Source organism: Ovis aries, chromosome 4 (assembly GCF_016772045.2).
Source record: "Ovis aries strain OAR_USU_Benz2616 breed Rambouillet chromosome 4, ARS-UI_Ramb_v3.0, whole genome shotgun sequence".
NCBI classification, from domain to species: Eukaryota; Metazoa; Chordata; class Mammalia; order Artiodactyla; family Bovidae; genus Ovis; species Ovis aries.
The window spans coordinates 41,449,085-41,470,212 of NC_056057.1; the positions used below are offsets into that span (position 1 = coordinate 41,449,085).

At 36.4% G+C, this 21,128-nt stretch overlaps 1 protein-coding gene and 1 long non-coding RNA gene across 2 annotated transcripts in view; both read left to right on the top strand.

Moving 5' to 3' along the window:
• Positions 1-21,128, top strand: part of SEMA3C (semaphorin 3C) — a 205,335-nt gene that overhangs the window by 64,014 nt on the left and 120,193 nt on the right. The gene's annotated exons all lie outside the window — the stretch shown is intronic.
• LOC132659679 (uncharacterized) overlaps positions 159-21,128 on the top strand; it is a 31,995-nt gene continuing 11,025 nt past the window's right edge. The window contains exon 1 of the long non-coding RNA XR_009600348.1: positions 159-21,108. This is a non-coding gene — a long non-coding RNA (uncharacterized LOC132659679). The remainder of the gene's footprint in view (positions 21,109-21,128) is intronic.

Below are 21,128 nucleotides of genomic sequence, written 5' to 3' on the forward strand. Positions count from 1 at the left end.
TTCTCCTCAGAAAAGTGCCTTTAAGTTATATATATAAAGCTTAAAGGCACTATAAGTGCCTATATATATATATATATATATATATATATATATATAAATAAATATGCATGCTGGGTCGTTTCAGTTGTGTCTGACTCTTTGCAACTCTGTGGACCATAGCTCGAGAGGCTCTTCTATCCATGGAGTCTCAAGAAAGAATAGTGGAGTGGGTTGCCGTAGCCTCCTCCAGGAGATCTTCCTGACACAGGGATTGAGCCCAAGTCTCTTATATCTTCTGCATCGTGTGTGTGTGTGTGTAAATGTATATATACTAAGGATCCTGAAAAATGCTTTTTATTAGTAAAAAATTAACATCCCCAAACAGATATGCTTTCATGTGCCTTTTAGTGGGGTGGGGGGACTTTCTACAAATGTCCCAACTCCTTTTCTGATTTATAAGTGGCACAGACATTTCTCTTATACATGAAAACAGGCATCTACAAGTCATCCTGCTGCTCGTAGTTAACAAAATCTGGGCACTGTGTATGTATTATCTCATTTAATCTTCACAATAGCCCATGAGAAAAGTGTTGCTTATTATAACTTCATTTTACAGATGAAGAAGCTAGAGAGAGAAGTAACTTGCCCACAGCATTTTAAATAATGCATAGAACAAGGTGATACATCTGTGGTAAAAGCAATTGCATACTGTGTAGATATAATTCGTTTGCTTATTGTATCAATCAACCACTAAGCAAGAGATGGTGAGAGCCTAAAGAGTGTGAGGAAAATACCTGAGGAACTGTAACTGCTAGTTGTGACTTTTTCTTGTAGGGGTTGGTTGGAACAGTCTGTTCTAACTAGTAGAAGCAATAAGCAGGCCCTTAAGGAATTTGCAGTCTAATTGTTGAAATTACTTATACTGTGAAAAACTGTAAAATGATGGATTATAAATTTTTAGTGTAAACAAGGAGTAGCATAAGAGTCTCAGAGGGGCAGTCGTGGTTTAAGGATACCTCCCACAAATCTCCACTCTGAGAAAGGGGCTCTGAGGTGGATCTTGGAGGAAGAAAAGGTAAAGTAAGGTGTAGGTGGGAGGAAGGGCTTTATCATTAGGAAAGGCAAAAGCAAAGACCAAATTCATGATGCACTTGTGCACTTGAGAGCTGAAAGGCGTGGAGCCTGGTGAACATTTCATTGAAACTTCCGCTCTTGCCCCTCATGATCTACTTTCCACAAAACGACTGGTTGTCTTTTTAAAACAAATGAGAAAGTGTTTCTCCCTGTATACTGCAAGTCAATAATTTTATACTTCACAGAGAATCAAGAACCAAATGCTGCAGAATGAGTCCCTGCTGAGAAGTCTCACCCACACAGTGTGTGTGGGAAGAGAAAGGTGACTTTAATTAGTGAATCAGGCCAGAACAGATAGCTCTGGGGAGGGCATCGGTCTTGAAGAAGCCGTGAGGAGTGGTGGAGCTTGTGGCTTCCTCAAATGCTATATTAAGTCCTACTCCCCTCCAGCTGCCCCATGTAGAAGGAGCTTTTCTTTTGCTTGGTATTCTGGTCCATTTAAGAGCATCCAGAAATCCTGATTTTTATGTGAAATCCCTTTTTGAAAATATTTGGCTCAATAAGAATAAGTGGAAGAAAAAAAAAAAGCACTGTGCAGACAAAATACATCTGTAAGACAGATGTCTAGATCAGAACCCCGGGCCACTAGTGTCTGACCTCTGCTCTGCTCGGCCTGGCTCTGCCTTGCTCCTCACCCTCAGTTCATGCTACACCTTCTCCTGCTCACAACATTCTCGCCGCAGTGGCTTCCTTTCACATTATAAAAATTGTTGATCTCTTCCATCCTCTGGGTCCTCTATGCTTTTTCTTTTCTCTGTCTACAGTTGTTTGGGGTCCTTCTCATTCTTCAGGCCTCAGCAAGACTTTCACTCCCTTAGAGTAGTATTTCCTGACTCCTGTCTAAAACTGTTACTTGACCCCTTGCCCTTTGTTTCCTTTCTTTCTTCCACTGGTTCTCAAAAGTGTGGTCTCAGAGTCCCTGGAGATCCTCATGATCCTTTCAAGAAGGCCCGCAAAGTAAAACTAGTTCCACTGTAGTAGTAAGATGCATTGTTTTTGCTGTCTCTTTTCACTTACATTCTTTCATGATTGAGTAGTGGAATTTTCTAGAAGCCATATGACAGGTGATACTGTAACAGACTGAATGCAGAAGCAAATACGAAAATTCTACTCTCTTCTATTATCCAGACAGAGAGATCTGAAAAACATCACTACTCTTGTCATTAAACTTTTACTTTGAAAATATAGATATTTTCATAAAATCACATTACTAACATTAATATGCAATGGGCTTTATGGTGGTTCTTAATACATTAATACATATTATAACTTTTTCAATTTTAACTTCTGTTACAGTAAATATCACTAAACATAGACCCAAAACAAGTTCTTTGATGTACATAATAACTTTTAAGGATGAAAGGGGTCTTGAGACCAAAATTTTGAGAATTGTTGCTTTATGGATATTGTATATATCAAACACAAAAATTGCCTTTTATTTACTTGTTTCTTCCACTAAAATACCGGTTCATTTTGGGTAGGTACTTTGTTGTATTCACCACTTCAACCATCTTCAGCATCTAAAACAGTGCCTGAAGCATAATGGACACTCAGCAAACATGGGGAATAAGTGAATTAGTAAATGAACGTAAGATGTGTAAATGAGAATTCTGTTTGGAAGGATAAGTTTGAGCAAGCTCTGTAAAAAGTCCAGCATACGAGGAAGGGCTGTGAAATTGATCATGCACTTAATGCAGAAAATTAAAGGTCTGCGAATGAGGAAGTAACAGTTGTAAGTGGTGTATTTAAGAAATTACTTTATAGTAGAAGTTAAATGAAATCAAATTATCCTTAATTTTTTTTTTCTTTTTCTCACGCATCTTTGTCAACTCTTCAACCCACTCTTCGTTTGGCTTTTTGAGGAGGAAGTTTTTGAAACCCATGTACTTTTCTTACAGCTGTAAATACATTATGTCCTAATGAATGAGGTCATATCAATTTAAATGGAACACTGACAGAAAACACAGTTTAGTTCATTAGTAAGGCATGACAAATTTATAGTCAGAAACTCGTGTTGACTTTTATAGAGGAACATAAATTAAATGTGGGCAGTATTAAAAGTCTGAACTCACTGGGGCAAAAATACACATATTCCTCCAAGGCAAGCTGCTAATATAAAGCAAGGAGATGTATCTGTGGCGTAATTTGAAGGGCTCCAGGGGAGGTCTTTCTCCCTCCACCCAGGGGGCACAAGTGTTTAAACTCTACCATTAGAGAGACCTTCTTTGAAGTGACTCTTTCTGCTGTGCTTTTTTAAAATACAAATCCCATAGAGAACGTTAAGAATTCGGTACCAAGCTGCTGTATTTAATTCTGCCTCTATGTTATATTAGCTGCATGATCTTGGGCAACTAATTAAACATTTCTATGCTTTAGTTTAGGCATTGTAAAATAGAGACACCAATAGAGTTGTTGTGAGAACTGAATAACGTGTAAAGACAATTGGTATGGTCCCTACATGTGGTATGTCCTCTGGCAGTGTTAGTGTTTATTGTTATGTCATTGTGGGTAGCATAGGAGACTGAGTGTTAAGGAGAACTAACTTTGGAACTAAATGACCAAGAAATCGCAATTAAGTAATTTAGCATATCTAAGCTTTGATATACTAATTTAGATGAATAAAAATAAGAGACAGCTGACTTCAGTTAAAAGGAAGAAAATGTTTTTTAGCAAATGGATGTGCTGAGTGAAAGGAATACATAATAACTTTCTTAAAAAATTAATGATGGGGAAAGAACTAATATACACTCTGCAGAGTGCTTTAATGGAGGCATCTACAAGACGCTGTGGAATCATGGAAAAGGAAGATGGCAGTTTTGATTGTCATCAGACAAGACATGAAAGAGAAAGGAGGTTTTCAAATGGACTTTGGACATATTAGAAAGGTTTTATGCAGTTCGAGTGGGATAGGGTAATTCCAGGAAGGAAAGGTTCTGATTGAACCTCTTTCTATAAGGAGGAGTGCGCAGTACATAGCACACAATAGGAGGTGACTTAGTGGAAACCTAATTTGGGGAAAAAAGAGTTCAGAAATACCGTAGAGAACATGGAAGTTTATGAGTTACAGACTGGGCTTTCATTCTTCAAGAAAGAGACACTTTGAAAATTTATGGACCTGAGAGGTTTTGATCATCTGCGGTCATCTCTTCTATAAAAAATAAACTTTGGTAACAAGGCAAGGGAAGAAATGGTGAGAAGTGAGAGTAAAGTCTGAGAAAGTAACTGGAAGAAAGAGGGACCTGAAGTCAGAGTTATGGATGAGGAGATTCTAGACATGAAACCGTTGGACATGAGGCTCTTTTTTGGTTTGAGAAATGAAGGAATGAGGGTCAAGGATGATACTGGGGTCTGTATCCCAGAAACTGGAAAGATGTGTTTAAGTAAATAGTGTTCAAAGGAAAGGAAAAGCTGGTTTGGGGGAAGAAAATAATACTTCTAGCAATAGAAGAAAACATATTAGTCAAAAACATGTTTGAGGTGCTCATGGCTCCTCTGATTCACCTCTCTCGTGCCGCAGTGCCTGGCATGGAGAGCATCATAAATATGAGTCCAGCTCTGATGCAAGGGCTCTGGTGTGGGGTCTGGAAAGGCAAAGAATGTAGAAAGAGGGATGAAGCTATGTAGAAAAGCATCATAGATTGCACATTTTTACTTCTTCAGTGAGAGTTTTTATGAGGCTATAAATGTTAAAAGTAACACAGAAAATTTGTGCTCTTAGCATTTAAGGATTGATCTATGAACAAGTAGGTTTATATATCAAGTGGTTTCTGCTTCTCTTGTAATGAGATGCTGATTTTCTTTGCTGCTAAAAACCACACTTACATTAGCATTTTGGTAGCTAATTACAGTTAATTATAACATTAAATTCATATGTGATTACTTACAAGCTTGCCAAATCTGTGTGTGCATGGGGGCATTCTAGTTCATTCATCCAAGTTACTAAAATTTTTACTGAGTTATAATAATACCAGGATTTTCTATTAAAATACCCTTTTGAAAAATCTCCTGTATCCTCATTGCAGTTAAAATTTTAGTTACTCATAATTTATCCATTTGACATGTACCAGGCATTTTATACTCTTAAATATACGTTTAACATAGGTTTTATGAATAGTGAATAGTCTATCATAATTTTAAATGTGTATTTTAGTGTTATAATATAACTTCTGCTTTGACAAAACAAGCTTGTAATGCATTTAATGTGGGTAATTCCCAATTTAATAATAAATTATTTTCCGTGATGTTGTTAGTTGTTTGTTCTAGTTCCCTTTATGACACCTGGAATAGCCACAATAGCAACTATAGAATCACACAGACATCACCTATGGAGTCCTGCAGTCTGCTACTTGTGGAATTTCTCCAGCCTACTACAATAAACTCTCCTCCTTCTACTCCAAACTACACACTTTGACATCATCACATAAATTTCATAAATAATCTTTGCTTCCTGTGAAAGGAAAGCATATGGTCATCAGCTGGTTACAAATATATGACTAATGAATATCTATATTAATAATCAGTATCCCATATTAAATTATAAGTAGGGATCTAGAGAGAAAAGAAGTGATTGTCGTTTCTGGTGCGGCATCAGTCTGTCATTTGTTTTGTTTGTTTTAACTGGAGGACAGAAGTTCAGCATCCTCTCTTCTAGAAGTCACAGTTTGCTACCTGCAGGTCAGTTTGACCCTCAGATCTATACAGCATTAAAAAAAAATCTGCAAAATTAAAAAAAAATGATACAGATAAACTTATTTTCAAGACAGAAACAGACTCACAGACTTCGAGAAGAATTTATGGTTACTGGAGGGCAAGTTGGGGGGAGGAACGGATAGATTGGGAGTTTGGAATTGACATGTACACACTGCTATATTTAAACTAGATTACCAAATAACTAACAAGGATGTACTATATAGCACAAGGAACACTGTTCAATATTCTGTAATAACCTAAATGGGAAAAGAATTTGAATAAGTTTCTATTTATCATCAGTTTATAGTATCTCCTGGCCTTTTTGACTCATTTGCATTACATATATGGTCTCTAAAGTTATAGAATGCTTCCCTCTCATGATATTTTCTTCAGGGACAAGGTTAACTAGTGTGTGTGTGGGTGTGTGTGTGTGTGTGTTTATACTGAATATATAAAGAATTGATAAATGTACACTCAGCAGTATAATGCCACTTTATACCCTCATTTTCTTCCCTGGTTTCAAATTTATCACATTCACAAAGCACCTGGTATAAGAAAGGGAAACACAGGGAGGTCAACGGACTCAACACTGTACACAAAAGAAAGTAGAATTAATTTCACAATATTTTTATGTATTAGTGATTTATAAACTGTAATACTTTGAAATACTGCCATTTTCATTAGGATATTTTCCCAATATGAAAATAGTTGCCTTATGTATATACCAGCATAAATATATTTCTCTTTGCTTGAAAGGACATATTTTGATTATTTCAATATATTCGCCTGCAACCATTAACATAAAATATTACTAATTCTCACAGGAGCATGTTAAATTGGTAATTTACTGTGTACTCATATATTAACAAACAAATACTTCCCAAATAAGTATTCCTCAAATAGGCATTCCAGGAGGACCCATTCCCTGGAATTCTCTTGGTTGTTCTGCTTATCAGAAACCTACTCATTTTTGTCGGTTCATAAGCATCATTGTTTCCATATTCTCAGTGTCACATTACTCTCTGTGTTCTTTCTAAGCACATCTAGTTAAGCAAATATGTCTTATTTAATTTTTATACCATAGAAATATTATGTTAAAATGCAGTGTCTCTAAATGCATAAAATGTTCTATATATTTTAAATGTTTTATATGTTGAGTGATTATTTTAGATTATTATAGAGTTACAAAAAGTTATGAGAATGAGCCCCTTCACTGTTTGTTTCTTCAGAATGCCTAGTTTTCAGTCAAAGCAAACACCTTATCTGGCTACCCTAGCACCTTGCAGGAGTGCTGATTGTAATTATGCATAGCCATCAACGTGGAATGTACTGATAAAATAGACTTTAACCAGGTGACATGACTGCTTCTTAAAGAACTATGAAAAAGAAGTAGAAATAAAAATAATTGTGTTAGAGAGATAATATTAAAGTGAGGTTTTAATTGTTCAAATACATTTCTTTTAATTTGATTTTTGACCATAATATTATGGAAAAAAAATACTGAACTCCTCAGAAAACAGTCTTTCTTTTTACCTCAGGCCTGAGTATCACCATTGCTAGTTTCTATAATCACCAGTTATATAATCTTGACAAAAAACTTACCTAAGAATCAACTTCCTTATACATAAATTAAATCTGTGGATTTTGTGCATATTAATTGAGGAAATATCAGAAAGCAGTTTTGGAATCATTACCTATAATTTCCAGCTGTTAGATAACTGTTGATAAATGTCATGAAACAGGTATTTATTCAATATTATATGCAAAATACTGAATTAGACACTCAGGGATAGAAAGAAAAGCAAAACATAGTGCTTCCTCTTAATATATTTACAGTTAGGTACTATAATGTCAAGCAGAGTACAAGCACTATCAATTAAGTGCTATGGACAATGGAACTAGAGAGACCAGGAAAATCTAGATCTTTGGTTTGCATCTTTAAAGATATAAAAATGAATTTTGAGAAAGAACATTCCAGATAAAAGAGACGACAAAATTCAAGACATGGAGATCTAGTGATTGGAATGTGTTTGTAGCATGTTAATAGGAGGCTTCCCAGGTAGTTCAGTTGGTAAAGAATCCACCTGCCAGTACAGGAGATGCAAGGCACACGGGTTTGATCCCTTAGTCAGGAAGGTTCCCTGAAGACAGAAACGGCAGCCTACTCCAGAATTCCTGTCTGGGAAACCCCATAGACAGAGGATCCTGGCAGGCTACAGTCCAGAGGAGCCTGGTCGACTACAGCCCATGGGATCACAAAGAGCTAGATATGATTGAGGGCACACACACACACACGTACTATGTTAAGTAGACCAGAAGGCCAGGTGAAAGATAAGTTTAGAGGTTATCATGAATGGTATGGCTCAGTTCAGTACAGTCGCTCAGTCGTGTCCGACTCTTTGCGACCCCATGAATCAAGCACGCCAGGCCTCCCTGTCTATCACCAACTCCCGGAGTTCACCCAAACCCTTGTCCATCGAGTCGGTGATGCCATCCAGCCATCCCATGCTCCGTCGTCCCCTTCTCCTCCTACCCCCAATCCCTCCCTGCATCAAAGTCTTTTCCAATGAGTCAACTTTTCGCATGAGGTGGCCAAAGTATTGCAGTTTCAGCTTTAGCATCAGTCCTTCCAAAGAACACCCAGGACTGATCTCCTTCAGAATGGACTGGTTGGATCACCTTGCAGTCCAAGGGACTCTCAAGAGTCTTCTCCAACACCACAGTTCAAAAGCATCAATTCTTCAGCACTCAGCTTTCTTCACAGGCCAACTTTCACATCCATACATGACCACTGGAAAACTATAGCCTTGACTAGACGGACCTTTGTTGGCAAAGTAATGTCTCTGCTTTTGAATATGCTATCTAGGTTGGTCATAACTTTCCTTCCAAGGAGTAAGCGTCTTTTAATTTCATGGCTGCAGTAACCCTCTGCAGTGATTTTGCAAACTGACACTGTTTCCACTGTTTTCCCATCTTTTCCCCATGAAGTGATGGGACCAGATGCCATGATATGGCTAGGGAGGTTAATTAATATTATTGTCTGAGTATATACACAGCTACCCCTTGACCTACACAGGGTTTAGGGGTGCTGACCATCCACACAGTGGAAAAACCACATATAACTTATAGACAGCCTTCTGTATATGCAATTCCTTCATATCCACAGATTAAACCAGTGGTGGATTGTGTAGTACTGTAGAATTTACTATTGAAAGAAAATTCAAGTGCAATATCAGTGGACCCACACAGTTCAAACCTGTGTTGCTCAAAAGTCAACTGTATTTTGGAGGCTTTAAGGTGTTAGTGGAAGTTTTGTTTGTTTTGCTTTATTATTTTTTAAATCTCCTACATTATATTCAATCTTTGTCAATATTTTCTCTAATCAGTAGATAATTGAAGATTTCTTTAGTAACTGTATAATAATCCTTACAGCAATAAATTAAATGTTAAATAAAAACTCTATGAGGAGAGAAATATGGTGTTTAATTCATCATTGTATTGTCAGAGCCTAGTAGTTGGCAAATAATATGCACTCAAGAATATTCTTTGAAATAATTAACCTTGCATGGCAGTAATAGCTACATTTTTTAAACTTTAAGACCATCTTTCTAAAGGCTTTAACCATTTAATTTCACCAATATATTTTCCAAATAATTCTTATAAAATGTGATATAGCCATAAAATGAAGTAATGTATAAAATTGAGGTATTTTATTGGATAGTTAAGGCAGACCCATAATATTGAAAACCATTGCAAATAAATATGTGACTGTGACATCATGCTGCTCAGTGAATTCAACTGCATATTACATTGTTACAAATGGCTGCATTATTTCTAATATATTTATAATAAATTTTCAGAACTAACTCATCTGGAAACAGTCCTCATTGAAAACACTTTATGATATATATCTCTTTTCTTGTAAGTATAGGCATTTTTATGGTTTAGGGGTAATGGATGTATGAACAAATTAAAAATCAAAGTTTTACTGAATATAGGAGAAAATATTTTTCATATGTCCTATACTTAAAATCTGTTCTAAAGTGCTGTTGTCAGGAAATAAATTACAAAGAATGCTCATACTACTAAGATCTCATTTTCTCATGTTTGTTCAACTGGATAAAGGTCTTTGTTAATTAAGTGAAAATCCGTATTATTTCATCTTGTTTGTCTTTGATTTAAAGTCACACAATAAAGCTATGTCAACACTACTGACATTAAATAAACAAACATCAATTAAAGAAGAAATGCAAAACTGTGCTTTGGAGGTACCTACAGAAGCAAAAGCATGCACCAATAAGTAGGTCTCCCCAAACAGAATTTATCAAGCCCTACAGCATCTGTCTTCATGGTATCCTGGGGCAAGAAGCAAGCAAGCAAGCAAAGGTTTGTGTGGGTGGCCTTCTACTCACTGTCCATCCCCTTGATTAAATGTGCTTCCTGGTTCTGTCTCTGCCACTGCTGGAAGAATATTGGCAGTGGGCCCTTGACCTCTGCAAGGTTTGGATCTCAAACCTACACTTGGGTTTCTACCAATTAAAACCTACATCTTGTTCCCTGACTCAGATTATTTTGTTATTATTATCAAATAGAAACAGGATAATGTCTCTGTAATACTCAGGCTTTTGATCAGAGCTCAAGCTACATATAGGTTTTACCAAGTTAAATCAATTTTTTCTGTCATGTTGTAGCAATGTTTCAGGGAACATAGTTGGACCATTATATGTCCAGAGCCTCATGTTAGCAGAAATATGACAATGTTCCACTCTGAAAAGTGGCTGTAATAGAGATGATAAAATATCTTGGGGAAGCAATGGCAGTATTCATGCATTTCTAAAATCTTAATGAAGAAGCCAGAAAATAATTGGCACTCATAGACGATTCATAACCTTTTTTAAAAGGTTAGTTTTATGATTATAAACTTAGGCTGTTAGACTTTAGTCACAGTTTACTTTATTCAGTAAAAGATAGACAGTAGTTCATATCTCCTAAAGAATAGTAGTATTGCTGAAACGTGAGTGTGATAAAAAACATTAGCCTATATTCATTTACTGGCCATACATTTAACCACAAGGACTATTTCAATGAAATTAAGACTTATTTTAATAAAAGTTAAGTGGATGTTGTATAAATAGCCTTTTATATTTTTTTACATCTTCATTAAAATAGTTTTCCCAAGTTTAAATATAAATTTATAGCCCAATAAATGAGACGTTCTTGAAAACTGATTGTTTAAAAAATAAGTTGTATCTGGCAGATTTACAAAGGGACTCCTAAGCCAAAACATATGCAAAAGGTGTTAGAGACTTCTAAATTTCAGTTCAGTTCAGAAACATTTTCTGTGCCAGCCGCTGAGCTGGGAGCTGAGCTATCAGCACCAAATAAGGCCTCATGCCTCGTCTCAGAGAGGAGCCTACCATCCAGTGAACGTGAAAGACACCCAAATGGAGGCTGTCAGCAAACTGTGGCAATGGAAGTGTGCTGATACTCAAAATGTATGCTCCTGAACAAATTAACATAGAAAATACACACGGCAAAGATCATATCTTTGTTTTCAACATAAGGAATTCACTTCATGCAGTTGCATAGCCATGAATGAAATGGCTAGTTGTTCCCCTGACTTAGAGAGGCCCTTGCAAACATTTGTGAACTCATTAGACCCACCTGAGGCTTGACATAAATCTTTAGGATGAATTTGGAAATGATAGAGTAGAAGATCAGTTATCCTTTCTGGAAAGGGTACTTTTCTGAAACAACCAAAACTCTAAGACAAGCATACCTAAACTTAGCAGTACACTTGTTATAAAAACCAAAGGGAGTGATTTCTAGACCCGTAAACATGAAGGGGCAAAAAAGTTATCTAAATATGCATGTCTAAGCATGTCTAAGTCAAGGCTATAGTTTTTCCTGTGGTCATGTATGGATGTGAGAGTTGGACTGTGGAGAAGGCTGAGCGCTAAAGAATTGATGCTTTTGAACTGTGGTGTTGGAGAAGACTCTTGAGAGTCCCTTGGACTGCAAGGAAATCCAACCAGTCCATTCTGAAGGAGATCAGCCCTGGGATTTCTTTGGAAGGAATGATGCTAAAGCTGAAACTGCAATACTTTGGCTACCTCATGCAAAGAGTTGACTCATTGGAAAAGACTTTGATGCTGGGAGGGATTGGGGGCAGGAGAAGAAGGGGACGACAGAGGATGAGATGGCTGGATGGCATCACTGACTTGATGGACTCGAGTCTGCGTGAACTCCGGGAGTTGGTGATGGACAGGGAGGCCTGGCGTGCTGCAATTCATGGGGTCGCAAAGAGTCAGACACGACTGAGCAACTGAACTGAACTGAAGCATATAATCAGGCCAAATGATCACAATGCCTCATCTACATAAATAATATAAATGTACTTATTTTTACATAGAAAAAAAATGGGGAATTATCTTGAGTTTTCAGCTCTATTTTCTCTTGTAATTTTGGTCTAAGAATTAAAGTGTGATGGAGGCCTGTTTCAGAAGGGAATTTTAGGCAGGATTTTCAAATAATAACAGTTTCAAATGATGAAAGATGAAAGAGAGGGAAAATGCTTTAAAAAATCAAAAGGTCCTATAAAGTCTGAGTGTTGCAAGGAAGGAGACAAAATATACAGCTCTTAAGTCAGGAGCCCAGACTTCATCCTCTTTAGATACCATTAAGTTCTATATGTCTAGGGGTCAGTTATATTCAAACTGAAGTTGTATTGGAAAAATTTGTTTTCTCCCTAAACTGCTGCTGCTGCTGCTAAGTTGCTTCAGTCATGTCCGACTCTGTGCGACCCCACAGATGGCAGCCCACCAGGCTCCCTCGTCCCTGGGATTCTCCAGGCAAGAACGCTGGCATGGGTTACCATTTCCTTCTCCAGTTCATGAAAGTGAAAAGTGAAAGTGAAGTCACTCAGTCTTCTCCGACTCTTAGCTAAGACTCCTAAAATAAATGAACGAGAGGAATGAAGAATTACCTCTAATTCATACTTGTTCTACATAAAACTGGACCCAGTCTCGGGTAAAATGCATCTGGTCTAATTAAACTTTGCAGGGCAGTGTGAGAGGATTTAAAAAGAATGGGCTCTGATCTACACCTAGCAAATTTATGAATTGGATGGCTCAACTTGATGTATCTCAAGCTTCTTACCTCAGTTTATCTTGTGAAAGTGAAAGTCACTCAGTCATGTCCAACTCTTTGTGACCGCATGGACTATACAGTCCATGGAATTCTCCAGGCCAGAATACTGGAGTGGATAGCCTTTCCCTTCTTCAGGGGATCTTGCCAACCCAGGGATCAAACTCAAGTCTGCCACATTTCAGGCAGATACTTTACCAGCTGAGCCACAGGGGAAGCCCAAGAATACTGAAATGGGTAGCCTAGCCCTTCTCCTGGAGAAGGCAATGGCACCCCACTCCAGTACTCTTGCCTGGAAAATCCAATGGACAGAGGAGCCTGGTGGGCTGCAGTCCATGGGGTCACTGAGGGTCAGACACGACTGAGCAACTTCACTTTCACTTTTCACTTTCATGCATTGGAGAAGGAAATGGCAACCCACTCCAGTATTCTTGCTCAGAGAATCCCAGGGATGGGGGAGCCCGGTGGGCTGCCATCTCTGGGGTCGCACAGAGTTGGACACGACTGAAGTGACTTAGCAGCCCTTCTCCAGGGGATTTTCCTGACCCAGGAATCGAACTGGGGTCTCCTGAATTGCAGGCAAATTCTCTACCAACTGAACTGTCGTGCATTAAGTTATTTTTATTCATTTTATATACTTCGTTTGAGCATGTTTGATTTGTAAACACCAATACTTGATGTAGGGTTTACTTTATTTGATGGTTTCATTGTTTGTAAAAATAGGGACTGAAATTTTTCCTCCAAAAAGCTTTTTTTATTTTTATGACTACAACATAAAACTCTAATCTCACAGTCTCTTAAGCATAGTACATTTAGAAAAAAAGAGAGAGTAGTACCTCAGTTTGCTGTAGAGTATTCACAGAGGTTTTTCACTTTGGAAAATATCTGGGTATCTGCATAACTAAAACTTTTCCTTTGGGACTTAGTGTCAAGTCATCAGTTAAACCAGATGGAAGCCCTGCAGGCAAATATCTTCATTCTTTCATAATATAGATTGTGTGTGTGCTCAGTTATGGCCGACTCTCTGCGACCCCAGGGACCGCAGCCTGCCAGGCTCCTCTGTCCATGGGATTTCTCCAGCAAGAATGCTGGAGAGGGTTGCCATTTCCTCCTCCATGGGATCTTTCTGACCCAGGGACTAAACCCGCATCTTCTGCATCCCCTGCATTTCAGGCAGTTTCTTTACCACTGAGCCACTTGGGAAGCCCATATATAGATTGGTGAGTCTCAAACCTGCCTGAACTTCAGTATTCTCAGGAAGACTTACTTATAGCGTACATTTTGTCCAACTCTTTGCGACCCGATGGACTATAGCCCACCAGCCTCCTCTGACTATGGAATTCTCCAGGGAAGAATACTGGAATGGGTTGCCATTTCCTTCCCCAGGGAATCTTCTCAACCCAGGGATTGAACCCATTGATTTGATCCTGCTTTGCAGGCAGATTCTTGACCATCTGAGGCACCAGAGAGGCCCGTACATTTTTGAGCCCCACCTCAAGGAATTGTCATTCAGTGGTTTACAGTAGGGTCCAGGATACATATTCTTATATGACTCTCCTTAAAGCCTTCCTTATATACAGATATAGGAGCCTGCAGAACCTAGAATCACAAATGCCTAAGGGCATTTTCAGTTTGTCAATGCTGTAAGTGTGGTTGAGTCCTTTAGATGCTTAGCAAAATAAAGTGAAATTAAGGCAATACCTTAGATAACACAACAAAACTCCCCATATCAAGGTCTAATATGGAAACACTGTAGAAGTTTTAAGGAGAAAAGAAAACCTTACCAGGCTATTTGATTCACTTTCCAACTTTGTGAACATAGACTATCCTTAGTCATATTTAGAAACATCATGATTGATAACAAGATATTAACAGACATGTCATATAACTTAAACACTGGTAAATGTTTAGCTGGTAAAAATGTTTGAGCTGGTAGAAATTTTTAGTGTGTTTAGTTAGCAAAGAATCTTTAGTTCCTGTAAAATATTCATCATGCTAACTCTAAGCTAGTTGGTCTAATCAAAATATTCCCTTAATATTATTGTCAGATGACCAGAACTATGGAGAAAGGGAAGAACTGGCCATCCTCATCAGAAAATGTTTTTAACAGTTTTAAATACTCACAAATATATCATTTTAAATTTTATGATGTATTGTTGGATGGAGAAAAAAGTTCATATCAGTAATAATTGTTATGGGCTTCCCTGGTGGCTCAGATGGTAAAGAATCTGCATAACTTTTTAAATTGAATATACTCTAATCAAATATATTATCTAGTGATAAATAATTCTAATCTAGCAGTTAGTCATGAAATTAAAACAGTGTTTTGTTTTTCATTTTTGGTCTCTTCTTGCCTTGTCCTTTCCTTTCTTTTAACTGCTGGACACTTATGAAAGTATTGTTTTGTTGATTTAAGAATATATGGCACATGAGCACATCCTTAAAAATTCAAATTCTCTTTGGTAAAGGACCCCTTTATCACTGTCACCAAAGACTGCATCATTTGAAGTATTTATATCCTCTTCTTGGAAGTTAGGAATTTGACTTGAACTTAAGGAATACATGTACAGTACATATATAAGCAGAAAGGAAAATGGATTAAATTCAAGAATCAATTTAATGAAAGGCTTATTAGGTGAAGGTGAAGAGAGACTTTTTCTTTAAAAGACATTGATGATGAAATTTGTGAGCTCAGTGACTGTTCATCCTGATACCATTATCCAGTGGCATGTGGTTATTAGAATGAAATACGAGGGAGGAAGGGGAGGATGGAGCTAATGTTGATTTTTACTTCAGGCTCAACCCCAGAGGTTTTAATTTTCATCCCAAAGCATAGGGGAGACAAATGGAGTGACCTTTTAAGTTGATTAACACGTTGAATATCCTCCATATTAGGTGGCATATGTTGGGGTAGGGTGTGTTTCATTGGTGGGGGCCATAGGACCCAGTAAAGAATCAGATCTATTTCTTTTCAGTTCTAGCTCCTTCAGCAGTAGAGACATGTTGTTGTCTAGTTGCTAAGTCATGCCCAACTCTTCGTGACCCCAGGGACTGCAGCATGTAAGACCTTCCTGTCCTTCACTGTCTCCTGGAGTTTGCTCAAATTCATGACCATTGAGTCAGTGATGCTATCTAACCGTCTCATCCTCTGCCACTCCTTTCTCCTTTTACCTTCAATCTTTTCTCTGTGAATTTTACTCAGTCAGAAAAGTATAAGATAATAAGATACTATTTAAAATTTTTTTCCAGAAAATAATTTATATCCACATTGTTCCTTTGTTTATTAATCCTTAAATTCTAAGATTAAAGTGCAGTTTTTTGTTGGCATAAATTCTTCTAACCTACTTTACCCAACCATTGTAGGATTGTGTGTCCTTTGAAAATCTCTGGTCAGGGTGGCACCATTATTTTGAATGAAGTGCAGTACGATAGTGCCAGCCTCTCCTTGCTTTTTCTAATTCTTATTTCTTCCAGATTATCATTTTGTTAGTTCATGGTGAATTCAAATTCTTGTTCTTTTTTTGTTTGACATGCTTTACCTGTAATATATAGGAAAAATGGACCAAACAAACAAACAAACAAAAAACCCACAAAAATGCAGCCTCGTAGGGGTCACTTTTAAATTTTATATCATCTATCAAATTCATTGCTATCCTGACACGTTTATGAAATTGGAAGAACAGTATATTTTATCTGCATATTCAAGGATAGTCTTTTAAGAAATAATTATAATTTTTAAATTAAAAATTCATAACAATAGTTAAAATTTAATTTTCTAACTTATGAAAAACTATTTTAAACTATGTTAACTGAATATATTTAATCCAGATATCCCTCCACACACAAACCCTTTTTAAAGAAGCAAGAAATAAATTCATAAAGGCTTATCTTTTATGTAAATACATTTAAATAAGACTGCTAAAAATATACCAAATCTAGTTAAAACAACATAAGTGACAGAAAAGAAAGCTCTTTTTTAAAAAGAGCTTCATGATGAAGTGAAATCTAAACACAAATAAAAACGATTTTCTCCTCAGTTCAAACTGGTGTTACAACTATTTCAGAGACAAATTGTTAACATTATAATCTTTTATCTCTATCAGTTCCTTAGAGCTTACCATGTGTTGATGCTACTACAGTCCTCCAGGATTACAGTTAAGATCAAGGACTCTGGAGGCAGGCTACCCAAGGGCCAGGCCTGATTCTGACACTTACTAAATACTATAAACATGAGCATATTATTGAAATATATGTTTCAATACTGAAAAACTGAAATGCCAGTTTCTTCCACTGTGTAAGGATAAAAATAATTCTCATATATATGGTAGCATCCATCTTAGTTTGCCAGGGACAGTTGCCATTTATGCCAGTTGTCCTGAAATAATTATTACTAGCTCTCCATTTCACACTCAAAAATGTCCTGTTTAAATTGATGAATTATAGAGTTTCTTTTCTTAAATTGCTATAGTAAATATTCACAATTATGTAAAGGACTTAGAGAAATGTTATAAATGTTTATAAATCTTATAAATGTAAGATCATTGTATTTCTTGTAAGATTATTATAATTTTTGTCTAATTCCAGTGTAATTCCAGTATTTAAAAAATCAGAATTGACAAGGGAAATCCAGGACTTGTACATGCCCTGTGCAATAACATGAAGAGTGGAGTAGCATGGGTGTCCAAAATACTCTTTATTTTCAAAGAATCTGATTGCATCTTGTCTTATATATAAATATAGAAACAAAGTGGTTGTATTGGTAGGTCTACATTGTGAAATTTCATTGTGATTAATAAAATGCAAATATGAAAAATAATGTTACTGGTAGAAAACATGTATGGAAGTTGTCTTGGTCTTTCAAGCAGGTATTATTTTAGGCAAATGATATATTATACATTAACCATAATACCATATTACATAACCATAATACAGCTGGGCTTAATTTTTGGATAAACATCCTCTCCATAAAGATGTAAAAGAGCACAGATGGCCACTCAATACAATGGATATAAGTCTGAAGTTCACCTGATCAGTATACCTATGCTGGTATTAAAATATCAAAAATCCCTAGATTGCCCTTTCTCAGTGTGGTTGCCTAAACTCTGCCCAAGAACCTTTGTCTCACACAGGATCCAAGAACTAAGAGGATTATTTCTGCCCAGCTGTGGATCGCCAAAACTTGGCTGTAGCATAAGGCTATAACCTTTCTAATGGGAGGTATCTGCACTATTCCTTTAATAGCCCCACTGGAAAAGGATGGCATAAGAAAACTGTTCCAAAGCATAATCAGATAAAGGAGAATGTATCTGCCCTTTCCATGTAAATTCATAAGCTTGTGTAAATTCACATGGAGTCTGCTCTGTAGATCTACTCAAGCTAAGGACAGATGGAAACACTTGGAAAGGCTTTCAGTCATTGTCTTTGACAGCATTAGGGGCCGGGGGTGCAGAATTAAAAGAATGTATTTCAATAACCTCACTTAAAACTACATAACCTATTTTTAAATATCATTTTAATGCCTAATTTATAATTGAACTATATTAGAGTAAAATAATTTTTAATCGTGTAGTAACCGTAGTTTTCAATTATGGCAACGAAATTATATTTTTCTTTGTAAGGGTGTCACAAAAGAAAATCTCCTTTTGTTTTGAAGAAATTTGTAAATAGTATACTGACACCAGCTACTATCCTGAAGGAACAGACCTGCATTTCAAATCAATGACATCAGTAAAGGCCAGGGATTAAACTGCGATTCTAACAATAATGTGAGGAGCAGATGTATGAGAGTATCTTGATTTTCCGGAGGGATTGCTTTCAGAGACGCAACTAGGGATTGTAGTGAAAGGGTTCTTCTGCTTTCAAACTGTGTCTGAGTCGTGTTGCAGTGCCAGGGTGATGATGAAATACTTCATCTCTAGCAACACTCTCTCATTTTGTTTGCATTAGCAACCTAAGTAACTCTGCTTAACTGTAATAAGCACAGGCATTTAAAGAAGGCAAAGGTTTCAGAAGTGTGGAAAACAAACCAACGTGAAAATTGTTGATGATATTCACATTTTAATCATTTTATCACATTAAAATTACTTTCATCACATTTTATAAAATGTGCTCATATTAAATTTTTAACTGGTATAAATTCTGATGTGGAAAATATAGCTAAAATTAATATTCTCGCAGTTCATGAAAATATACCATGTTTTAGGCACATTTTTTTAATTTCTTTTTACTAATAGTGGACTACATTAAACTTTGTTTTTCTTTATCACTTGGCATCCTTTGTGGCCATTTTTTTGAACTGTGATGGCCTGTTTTTCTCTACATGTTCCAATACCATTATTCATGAAAGTGCAGTTTGCCTACTTCTGTTTTATGAGGAATTTCAGCTTATTCTAGTACTTGGTTATTTCTCCCCTCCCTGAACTCATAGTGATTAGTGTCAATAGCACTAGGTATGGTAGGCTGAGTAGTGGGTCACTGAAAGATAACTACATCTGAATCCTTGAAACCAAGAATGTTACCTTATATATTAATAGCAAAATCGACTTCACAGATGTGAATAAATTTAAGTAAGCTCTTGAGACCTGAGACTATCCTGGATTATCCAAGTGAGCCCTAAATACTGTCAGTGTTTACTTTTAAGAGAGATTTGACACAAGAAAAGGAGAAGGTAATGTGATTACAGAGGAAGAGAGTAGAATGAGGTGGTTTCTAGCCAAGAGAAACGAGAAGAGGCGAAGAACAGATTCTCCCCTCGAGTATCTGGGCGGAATGTGGTCCTTCCAACACGTCCATGTTAGCCCAGTAATACTGATTTTGGACTTCTAGTGTACAAAGCTGTGAGAGAATAAATTTCTTTTCTTAAGCCACAAAGCTCATCATAATTTTTTTATAGCAATGAGGAAACTAATACACTTTGATTCAGAAACTATCATGAGTAAATTTAAATACCCTTTCTTTTCAAAAATACAATTTTCCACAAATCATAGATACAGAAAAATTACAAAAAACCTTCTTTAAAAGTCAATTATCACATGAGTTAGCACATACTTGTTTAATTACCACCCAGGTTGAAAAATATATGTAATTCCTTTTTGTCCATCTAAATAAATATCTTTTCCCTTCCCCTTGTATGTATCTGCTGTCCCAGTTTCTAACACCATAGATGAATTTAGACTGATTTTGAACTTTATATAAGTGAAATTGTATAGTATATTTTCCCTTTTGTCAGACTTATTTTGCTTAATATTTTGTTTGAGAGAGTCATTGGCATTGTTAAGACTGAAAGTAGTTTATTCATTTTTATTCCAGAGTATCACCCATTGTAGGAAAATACCACAATGTATTTATCTGTTCTCTTGTTCGTAGACATTTGTGTCATTTCCCATTTGAGGTTATGATGAATAAAGCCACTCTGAACTCTTGTACATACCTGGGAATTGAATTGCTGTGTCATATGGTACACATATGTTGAAACTGAACAGATAAACCCGATTTATTTTTCTAAGTAGTTTTACAAAATTATATTCCTTCTAACAGTATATGAAGTTGTTCTACATCTTTGCTACACATGAACATGACCATACTTTGTTATTTTTATACTGAGGTATATTTGACATACATTATATTAGTTTCAGATATATGACATAATGATTTAATATCTGCATGTATAATTGAAGAGTGGTCACCACAATAAGTCTACTTAGTATCTATCATCACACAGTTATAGATTTTTTTTCTTGTTCTTAAAATGTTCTTAAAAAGAACTTTTAAGATTTATTCTCTTAACTTTCAAATATGCAATACAGTATTATTAACTATAGTTGCCATGCTGTATTATTACATCCCTGTGATTTATTTAATTTATACCTGGAAGTATGTACCTTATGACCCATTTTTTCCACCCACCTCAACCCTCTACCTCTGGCAAGCAACCATCAATTTGTTCTGTCTATCTTTGATCTTGGGTTGGTTTGCTTGTTTTTATGTACTATATATAAATGTGATCATGAGTGTTTGTCTTTCTTTGTCTGACTTATTTCACTTAGCATAACGCCCTCAAGGTTCATCTTTGTTGTCAATGGCAGGATTTCACTCTTTCTGAATGAAATAATGAGTAAATAATATTCCACTGTGTGTGTGTGTAGATGGATATAGATATAGGTGTGTAGATATAGATAGAT